Source organism: Papio anubis, chromosome 2 (assembly GCF_008728515.1).
Source record: "Papio anubis isolate 15944 chromosome 2, Panubis1.0, whole genome shotgun sequence".
Taxonomy (NCBI): domain Eukaryota; kingdom Metazoa; phylum Chordata; class Mammalia; order Primates; family Cercopithecidae; genus Papio; species Papio anubis.
In genome coordinates this window covers 192439747-192449569 of record NC_044977.1, presented here as the reverse complement: position 1 = coordinate 192449569, position 9823 = coordinate 192439747, and the positions used below count along the sequence as shown (strand labels likewise).

The 9823-nt window shown below is 46.4% G+C and overlaps 1 pseudogene; it reads right to left on the bottom strand.

Annotated features, from left to right (window-relative positions):
• Nucleotides 1–380: 380 nt before the first annotated feature.
• LOC101023338 lies at nt 381–2872 on the bottom strand (annotated as a pseudogene).
• Between the last annotated feature and the right edge of the window lie 6951 nt (nt 2873–9823).

Genomic DNA, 9823 nt, shown 5'->3' with positions numbered 1-9823 from the left:
GTTATTTGTGTATCTGTTTTAAAGAATTGTCTCCTTAAGCCCTTTGCCCATTTTTTTTATAATTGAGATTTTATTGGTTGAGGATCAGTACAGACATTTCCATTTGTACACAATTCTTAACATATGTAACGAAATTCTAAAAAGCCATGTATTGTAATTATTTTTTAAAGTTATTCCAGTGACTTTCCAGCTTAAAATTTGAAGCAGATTTTCCTTAAGAGGCTATCAAGTACCAGTATCTTCACATGTTGGTCAGCTGTTACATGTGGCCCACCAGTTCACAACTGAATAGCATGTACACTACATATTCAAATCTGTAATCTTTCACAGCACAGTAACGAAGTATTAGGCAAACAGGACTACCACAACCAAACATGTTACAGAGTGCACACGATTCTGACAGGGAGCGCCATGATCGAGGAGTGGTTTGCTTTAGGAAACAATTCTACTAAAAAACATGAGAATAGAAGTAATTTAAAATGTTCAAGACATTAAATGCAGGACTGACTCCATATTGCCATTTAATATGCTTTGTATTCTAGGATATAAAAACTAACCCCCCATCTATGGAATGTTAAGCTGACACCAGAGATAGTCAAAGCCTCCCATAATTCAATATCCCACACTAGTTTCTGGTTGTACCAAAAAATAACCAGCAAATGATTTCACCTCTTAAAAAAAAGCATTTACACTTAAAAAATGGGATGAGGTGGGATTCCCTCCTTCGTAAAAATGTTTCTAGAGCTACTAGAACACTTGCATTTATAAAATAGTTGATAAAAATATTCCTCTGGATTGTACAAGAAGGGACACAGGGACCACTGGTGAGACGTGGTATATGGTATTAATCAGACGTGGCTTCTTTCTCTCCTGCTTCGTCAGAGGCTGGACTCTCCTCGGTTTTCATTTCCCCATTTACTGCAGGTAAATCTTCTTTAGTTTCTTGGTTAGCCACTTCAGCCTGTTTCCCTTTGCTCCCTTTTTCCCTTTTGTTTGCACTTTTTTGTCTGAAGATTTATCCTTCGCTGCTGCCTTTTTCGGCTTCGCTTCCACTTTTGCGGGAGGTTTAGCTGACAACAGCACCCATCTCCTCTCGGGCTCTTCCTTGGCGGCCCCTTCGGCGGAGCTGACCTGCAGGGAGAAGGAGACGGGGAATGGAGGTGGGCCGCAGTCCCAGGACCCGCGCCCGCCCGGCCCCGAGAACAATCCCTTTGCCCATTTTTACGTGAGGTTGTTTGTTTTTGTTGTTGTTGTTGAGTTATAAAAGTTCTTGATATATATTCTGGATATTAACTCCTTATCAGATGTGTGATTCACAATGTTCTCTCCCGCCTAGTGGTTTGTCTTAGCCCTCTGTTGATTGCATCCTTTAATGTGCGTAAACTCCTTTAAGCCTATGAAATTTGGGGTTGCAACTCTTTCTCCCATAGCTACAGGCTGAGGACCTTAACCTCTCTGTCCTACATGAGTGGTATTCCTGCCCTCCTATCTCTTCGATGGTACGTATTTCAGAATAGAACTCTAAGTTCTTACTGCTGGAATCGGCTTTGGAATTCTTGTCCAACCTCATTTTACTCATGGACAAACAAGGCCCTTTGTGAGCAACAGAGCTGGATCTAAAGTGTGAGCTTCTCTCTCCGTCCAGCGCCCTCTGCACTGCGATGCAGCTTGAGGAGGCAGCTGGTGGTTTTAATGAGCTCCTCAGGAAACAGAAGCAATTACAGGAAAAGACAACCAGGCTATTAAGAGGGAATTTTATCCTATTGAAACTCTGCTATGGGGAAACGTGTGTGTTTGTTATAGGTAATCTAGTTATATTTTCAAAACCCTTTTTACTTTCTAAAAGCAACTACATATATTCTAGGACTGTGAGTGCTGGTTTCTGGTAAATGGGGAGTTGCTTAGAAACCAGGAATGAGGGATGGAGACCAGTGGTCTCCTGTGGATGAAGTATAAACAGTAATTCTTCTTTTTTTTTTGAGACAGAGTCTCGTGTTGCCCAGGCTGGAGTGCAGTGGCACGATCTTGGCTCACTGCAAGCTCCGCCTCCTGGGTTCACGCTAGTCTGCCTCAGCCTCCCGAGTAGCTGGGACAACCGGCGCCGCCACCATCCCCGGCTACTTTTTTTTTTTTTTTTTTGAGACGGAGTCTCACTGTGTCGCCCAGGCTGGAGTGCAGTGGCGCGATCTCGGCTCACTGCAAGCTCCACCTCCCGGGTTCACGCCATTCTCCTGCCTCAGCCTCCGAGTAGCTGGGACTACAGGCGCCCACCACCACGCCCGGTTAATTTTTTGTATTTTTTAGTAGAGACGGGGTTTCACCATGTTAGCCAGGATAGTCTCGATCTCCTGACCTCGTGATCTACCCGCCTCGGCCTCCCAAAGTGCTGGGATTACAGGCTTGAGCCACCGCGCCCGGCCTTTTTTGTATTTTTAGTAGACAGGGTTTCACCATGTTAGCCAGGATGGTCTCAATCTCCTGACCTTGTGATCCATCCCCCTCAGCCTCCCAAGGTGCTGGGATTACAGGCATGAGCCACCGCACCTGGCCATATAAACAGTAGCTCTTCTAAGGAATCGGTACTAACCTTGGAAAGAAGATGAACATAATTTTTCTCTGCGCAACCTCTACCCCTCTTCTGATGAAAGCACCTGCTTTTCTTGAGGGCCTGCTCCTCCATAAACATGAGCCCATGTCGTTTGGGTGGAGCTTCAGGAATCGGCATATGAGTCAGTCCAGAAAAATCCGCACATCCCATCGGCCAGCCACAGCGACTAATTGCAGAAGAGGCGTTTGACCCCAGGTCACACCAAGGGGATTCCGTCCCGGGACTTTTGCTGCACTGTTTTGAAAGAGGCCCTCTTTCCCCTGGTATTGCTAAACTAGCAGGACGTGGGCCTGAAACTGCCAGAACGTACCTTGATGCCACCCGGGTAGAGTCAGGGGGGAGCAGGGCTGAGAGCTGCAGACACAGATTCCTGAAAGCATTGTTTGAGCGTGCGGATCCAGTCTTGCCTTAAATCAGACTTTTTAGTAACATGAGCCGATCAGTTCCTCTGCTACGCCAGTTTGAGTTTAACTCATCATTAGTTAATAAGTATAATCATTTAAACACTAATGATTAAAATAGTCCTCATTAGTCCAGATTGTACTTTAAGTTGCTTGCATACATTATCTGGAGGACAGTATAAAAATAATAGGCTATCAATAGTGAGACTAATATTAAGTTCTTTTAGGTAATGAAAAGTCAAACTGATGGGAAAAGTTCTGTGGGAAATTGTGTGAAGTTATGTTAACAGTAAGAAAAGTGACTAGGTTTTGCTGTAAGTAAATGGATGGTCACACTTTCGGGAAATAATAATTTAAATTCTATTTCTAGTATGACAAGTGGCAAGGCAAAGAATGAGTCATGAAGGGCTCTTTAAGAACATACAGTGCAAAGATGCTACTGCACCGTAACATGTTAGAAAAGTATAATAGAACTAAAACAGGTAACATGTGATGGACAGTGAAAAGGTGTAAAAACAAACAAACAAAAGTTGGCCAGATGCAGTGGTTCACGCCTGTAATCCCAGCATTTTGGGAGGTCGAGGTGGGCGGATGACTTGAGGTCAGGAGTTCGAGACCAGCCTGGCCAACATGGTGAAACCCCATCTCTACTTAAAAATAGAAAGAAAGAAAAATTAGCCGGCATGGTGGCAGGCGCCTGTAATCCCAGCTACTCGGGAGGCTGAGGGAGGAGAATCACTTGAATCCAGGAGGCAGAGGTTGCAGTGAGCCAAGATCATGCCACTGCACTCCAGCCTGGGCAGCACAGCAAGGATCTGTCTCAACACAACACAAAACAAACAAAACCAACAGGTAACATTCATCCCACTGTTGCGTAGACTCACAACGGGCCGAATGTATTCCGTCCGAGCTTCCAGATCCACGGTCCACCCCCTCCCACCCTGCTCTCCTCTCAGCAGACCTGCGTCCTTTGGCTTCTAGCTGGAGTCCCTAACAGGGATCCCCGTCAGGGAGGAGAGAGTGGTTATGTGTGTTCCCCTGGTTTCCTCCTACAGGGGCTTCCTCAGGGAGCTGCTTCCCTAGATCACAGGTCACAGGGCTTCTCAAGGAGCCTCTCCACAGCGCGTGTGGACTCTGCCTTTTGGGTTCAGAGGTCACAGGGCTTCCCAAGGAGCCCCTCCACGGCACGTGTGGACTCTCGCCTTTTGGGTTCTGATCACCGTTGCCTCCCCCAGACCTAGGGATAGTAACAGCCCTTTGGGGCAAGTCCTGGGTTCCAGCATTCCCATGACCACACTGTGTACTGGTCCCTTTATTAAACCCTCCTCAAACTGCCTAGCTTGCAGGTGCCAACTCTTTGCTATAATATGACATCATATGTCATCATGCACATTTTTTTTTTTTTTTTTGAGACGGAGTTTTGCTCTGTCCCCGGGCTGAGTGCAGCAAGCACCTCAGCCACCACTGCAACCTCTGCCTCCCGGGTTCAAGCTGCATTCTCCTGCCTCTGCCTCCTGAGTAGCTGGGATCACAGGCGACACCACCACCAAGCACTTTTTGTGTTTTAGTGTAGGTATGGGTTTTGCCATGTTGGCCAGGCTGATCTCGAACTCCTGACCTCAGGTGATCCACCCGCCTCGGCTTCCCAAAGTGCTGGGACCACAGGCATGAGCCACGACACCCAGCCGCACAATGCACATTCTATGTCCATATTTGGAAAATTACCTTTGATTGTGAGTGTTTAGCCTCAAGAAAACAGCAAGGCAGGCAAAGTCGAAAGGAGGGAAGTGAAGAGATCAAGAGATGGGAGTGTGCAGCCATGTCGGGACCGATCAAATGTGATGCCTGAGCTTACAATCTTCACATTAATAACTTACAGTTTGATTATAGACTAGAATATTAGTATAGGGAGCACATCTTAAACCCGGAGATATGCTTTAAATAAATAAAATGGAGTATTACCTCATGCAGAAGTTTGTACACTCACGAAATTCATTACTCTAAGAGGCAGTACAATTTGAAAGTAAAAATCAATTCCAAATGGCTTAAATACACAAATGAAGGAATTTTAAGTCACCCAGGGAAACTTGAATTTTGAGGTTAATATCAAGATATGAGAGAGGTAAATGGACTAGAGCTGATCTGGAAATTCTTATGTTTAATAATAAAGGAAATTTTGAACATAAATAAAACTTACGTTAGCTTCTCATTTTCCGCCTTAGTTAGCACTTCTGAAAACATACACCTTATATAATACATTTACCTCTCTCACTTGAATTCTGAACTACTATCTGCTGCCCTCTCAGGATGTTTTAACCTGGAGTCCATGGATTCTAGGGGGTCTGTGGATAGAATTGTATTTCAGCGTAGTCTATTTCTTCTCCTTGAGTATGTATTTCATTTTCTACATTTAAAAACATGATTCTGAGGAGTCCACAGGAGCTGCCAGAGCACCAGAGGGCTGTGTGGCAAGATGAAGTTTAAGATTCCCTTGCAGGCCAGGCGCGGGGGCTCACGCCTGTCATCCCAGCACGTTGGGAGGCCGAGGTGGGCAGATCACCTGAGGTCAGGAGTTTGAGACCAGCCTGGCCAACATGGTGAAACCCTGTCTCTACTAAAAATACAAAAATTAGCCAGGTGTGGTAGTATACACCTGTAGTCCCAGCTACTCGGGAGGCTGAGGCAGGAGACTCACTTGAACCTGGCAGGCAGAGGGTGCAGTGAGCTGAGATCACACCGCCGCACTCCAGCCTGGTTGAAAGAGTGAGACTCCGTCTCAAAAAAAACAAAGATTCCCTTGTAGACCAAACCAGCTGTCTGGGTTTCCCAGGGCACTGCCTTGCTTCACAATTCTTATAAGGGTCCTGGTTAACAGGGCACTTCCCAGCCTTTGGAGAGACAGGGATCTCTCTCCACTTTGGTGTGGATGCAGAAGCACAGAGACTAGAGTTGAGGCAGAAACGAGTAAGAAGCTCTCCCAGCCCAGGGCCTGTTTGGGAAGGAGGAAGCTGAGCTGCCAGGATCATCTTCCAGGCCCAGAACAAGCAGCACCTCCCTTCCCTGACTGCTGCCAACATGGACTCTCTCTGCAGTTCCACTCCCTGATCCCATCCTGCATGACTGGATGCACTTTCGGACCAAGCACTGGTATGTTCTAAATTTAAAATTTAAATTAGGCCGCATGCCGGTGGCCTGCCTGCAATCCCAGCACTTTGGGAGCAAGCCGAGGCAGGTGGGATCACGAGGTCAGGAGATCCAGACCATCTCTGGCTAACACGGTGAAACCCCGCCCTACTAAAAAAATGGGCCAGGGAACCAGCCGGCGGTGGCAGGCTAAACAGTCCCAGAAGCACTTTGGGAGGCCAAGGTGGGCAGATCACCAGGCCAGGGAGTTTGGAGACCAGCCTGGGAGAAACCCCGCCCCTTACCAAAAAAAAAAATCACAAAATTAGCTGGTGTGGTGGCGCTATTATTCTTGAATCCTTAGGGGCATTTTCGGGAGGCTGGAGGCAGGAAAATCAATTTGAACCTGGAAGGTGAGGCGCTGCAGTGAGCGGAGATGGGCACCACACTCCCCAGCCTGGGCAACAAGAGCAAAAATCCATCTCAAAAAAAAAAAAAAAAAAAAAAAAAATTATTAGTGGGGTGTGGTGGCATGTGCCTGTAATCCCAGCTACTCAGGAGGCTGAGGCAGGAGAATTGCTTGAACCCAAGAGGCAGAGGTTGCAGTAAGCTGAGATCGCACCACTGCACTCCAGCCTGACAAAGACAAGTTCTTGAGAACAAGGTTCCTTTTTGAGGCGGAGTTCCTGCTCTGTCCCCAGGCTGGAGTGCAGTGGTGCGATCTCAGCTCACTGCAGCCCGGGCCCCGTGGTTCACACCATTCTCCTGCCTCAGCCTCCCAAGTAGCTGGGACTACAGGCTCGCCAGGCTGTTTAGGTAGAGACGGGGTTTCACCGGGTTAGCCAGGATGGCCCTTGGACCTCCTGACCTCGTGGATCCCCGTCTCGCCTCCCAAAGTGCTGGGATTACAGGCATGAGCCACCAAGCCAAAGGTTCTTTAGTTCCCTGGCCAATTGCGTCTCCCCTAGTGACCACCGCCATCTCATTAATAAATGGCTTTCATTCTTGGGCTCAGTAAACAAAATGGCTTGTGGCGTGTGGAACTGAGTGTCTTTACGCTTTTGAAAATTGTACTAAATTCTTGTCTCCAGAGGTTTGGCCCTTAGTCAATGCCTGAAGGGAAATTTATTTGCAAAACTCCCCACTCTCTGGAAGATCATTTGTTCTGGTCAGATTCCTGGAATTCATATCTAGATACTGGGGCGTCTCACAACGGGTGTCTGTCACAATTTTTTCTGCCACTTTGGGTTGAGTTTTCCTCCGGGCGTGTCAGTTCTAAGAATGCTCCTTCGACAGAGAAAACAGAAGCAACACACGCTGAGGAGTCCTGCTTTCTCTTGTCACCCACCAGCATGACAACACTGACCGCAAACAGCGTATCCCCTTTTTTGCTTTGAATATGACTTTATGAAGCTTGTACGGGCCTCAGTTCACGTGAGGCTTTCACTTTCTCGGAAGCACACTGCCATTTGTTCCATCTTACGTTCCTCTGCGGGCAAAAGCACCCTCCGTTCAGCTCAGGCTCACCTTCTCCTACAGTCACATCGACGAACATCTGCAACCTTGGGTTTCTGTAAGCCCCTTCCTCCTTTTTTGCTGAATTGAGATTTCACTGGCACAGTGAATGTTCTTAGGAACTACTCAATTCTTGAGCATCTTTCCAACGTCTCAAGCCATGGTATGTTCTTTTAATTGGTAAAATCCAGGGACCACGTCTAACTGGGCCCTGCCATTTCTCTCGCTATTATATACTGGAAGAAGACACAGTTGCTTTCTCCCAAGCTTCCTGTCACTTCCACTCTGCCAACCAATTCCTCCTTTTGGCCAAATTTAGTTCAGAGTGGCAGTTCCCCTTGCTACTTCCTCTACTCTCTGGAAGATGAGATTGTCAGCATGCAATAATAATAGCTGACGCCTACTGAGTTCTTTCTGTGCCAGAGGCACCTTTACTATGAGGAAGCAGAGGCACGGAGATGCGAAGTATCTTGCTCAAGTTCATCCATCTGGCCGGGGTGTGGGCATTCGAGCCAGGGTCTGACGCCAGAGCCCAAGCTCTGTTTCTCGCTCTACGCACCTGAAATTGAAGACTCTGATTTCAGCTGGTCAGACTTTCTTTATTATTATTATTATTATACTTTAAGTTCTAGGGTACACGTGCACAACGTGCAGGTTTGTTACATATGTATACATGTGCCATGTTGGTTTGCTAAAATTCCATTAACTCGCCATTTACATTAGCACTCCTAATGCTGCCCTCCCCAGCCCCCACCCCATGACACAGGCCCTGGTGTGGATGTTCCCCTTCCTGTGTCCAAGTGATCTCATTGTTTCACTCCCACGTATGAGTGAGAAGATGTGGTGTTTGGTTTTCTGTCCTTGCAATAGTTTGCTCAGAATGATGGTTTCCAGCTTCATCCATGTCACTACAAAGGGCATGACCTCATCCTTTTATGGCTGCATAGTATTCCATGCTGGTGTCTATGTGTCACATTTTCTTAATCCAGCGTCTATCATTGATGGACATTTGGGTTGGTTCCAAGTCTTTGCTGTTGTGAATAGTGCCGAATAAATATACATGTGCATGTGTCTTTTATAGCAGCATTGATTTATAATCCTTGGGTATATACCCAGGTAATGGGGCTGGTTGGGTCAAATGGTATTTCTAGTTCTAGATCCTTGAGGAATCGCCACACTGTCTCCACAATGGTTGAACTAGTTTTACAGTCCCACCAACAGTGTGTAAAGTGTTCCTATTTCTCCACATCCTCTCCCAGCACCTGTTGTTTCCTTGACTTTTAATGATGCTATTCTAACTGGTGTGAGATGGTATCTCATTGTGGTTTTTACTTGCATTTCTCTGATGGCCAGTGATGCCAGAGCATTTTTTCATGTCTGTTGGCTGCATACATGTTTTCTTTGAGAAGTGTCTGTTCATATCCTTCACCTACTTTTTGATGGGTTGTTTGATTTTTTCTTTGTAAATTTGTTTAAGTTCTTTTGTGGTTCTGGATATTAGCCCTTTGTTGATGAGTAGATTGCAAAAATTTTCCCATTGTGTAGGTTGGCTCTGTTCAATTTGATGGTAGTTTCTTTGCTGTGTAGAAGCTCTTTAGTTTAATTAGATCCCATTTCAATTTTTGGCTTTTGTTACTTGCTTTCGTGTTTCCTTTTAGGACATGAAGTCCTTTTGCCCATGCCTATGTCCTGAACAGCCGCCTCGGTTTCTCTAGGGATTTTCTTGGTTTTAGGTTTGACATTTAAGTCTTTAATCCTATTCTTGAATTAATTTTTGTATAAGGTGTCAGGAAGGGATCCAGTTTCAGCTTTCTACATATGGCTAGCCAGTTTTCCCAGCTGGACAGACTTTCAGCAGGTCCAAGGATGTCAAGATCTCCCATCAGCATCTCCCCACCTTGGGGTTGCCTTTGTGATAGGGATGGGTCTGTGGTCTCTTTCCTGAGTCTGGTTGTGAGAGCTGGGTAGCTGTCACTGCAGTGGACAGAGAATACCTCTCTGGTATCTCTTCTTGTCTTCCACCTTTAGCCTTCTATCCCTGTGGACCCACTCTAATCTCCCACACACCCTCCACTCCCTCACAGGGCTTTCTTTGGTTACTTTCCCAGATGCCTCATGTTCTCCTCGCTGGACGCATTCATGCAGACAGGCTTTTCTTAAACACCTTTTCTTCTTC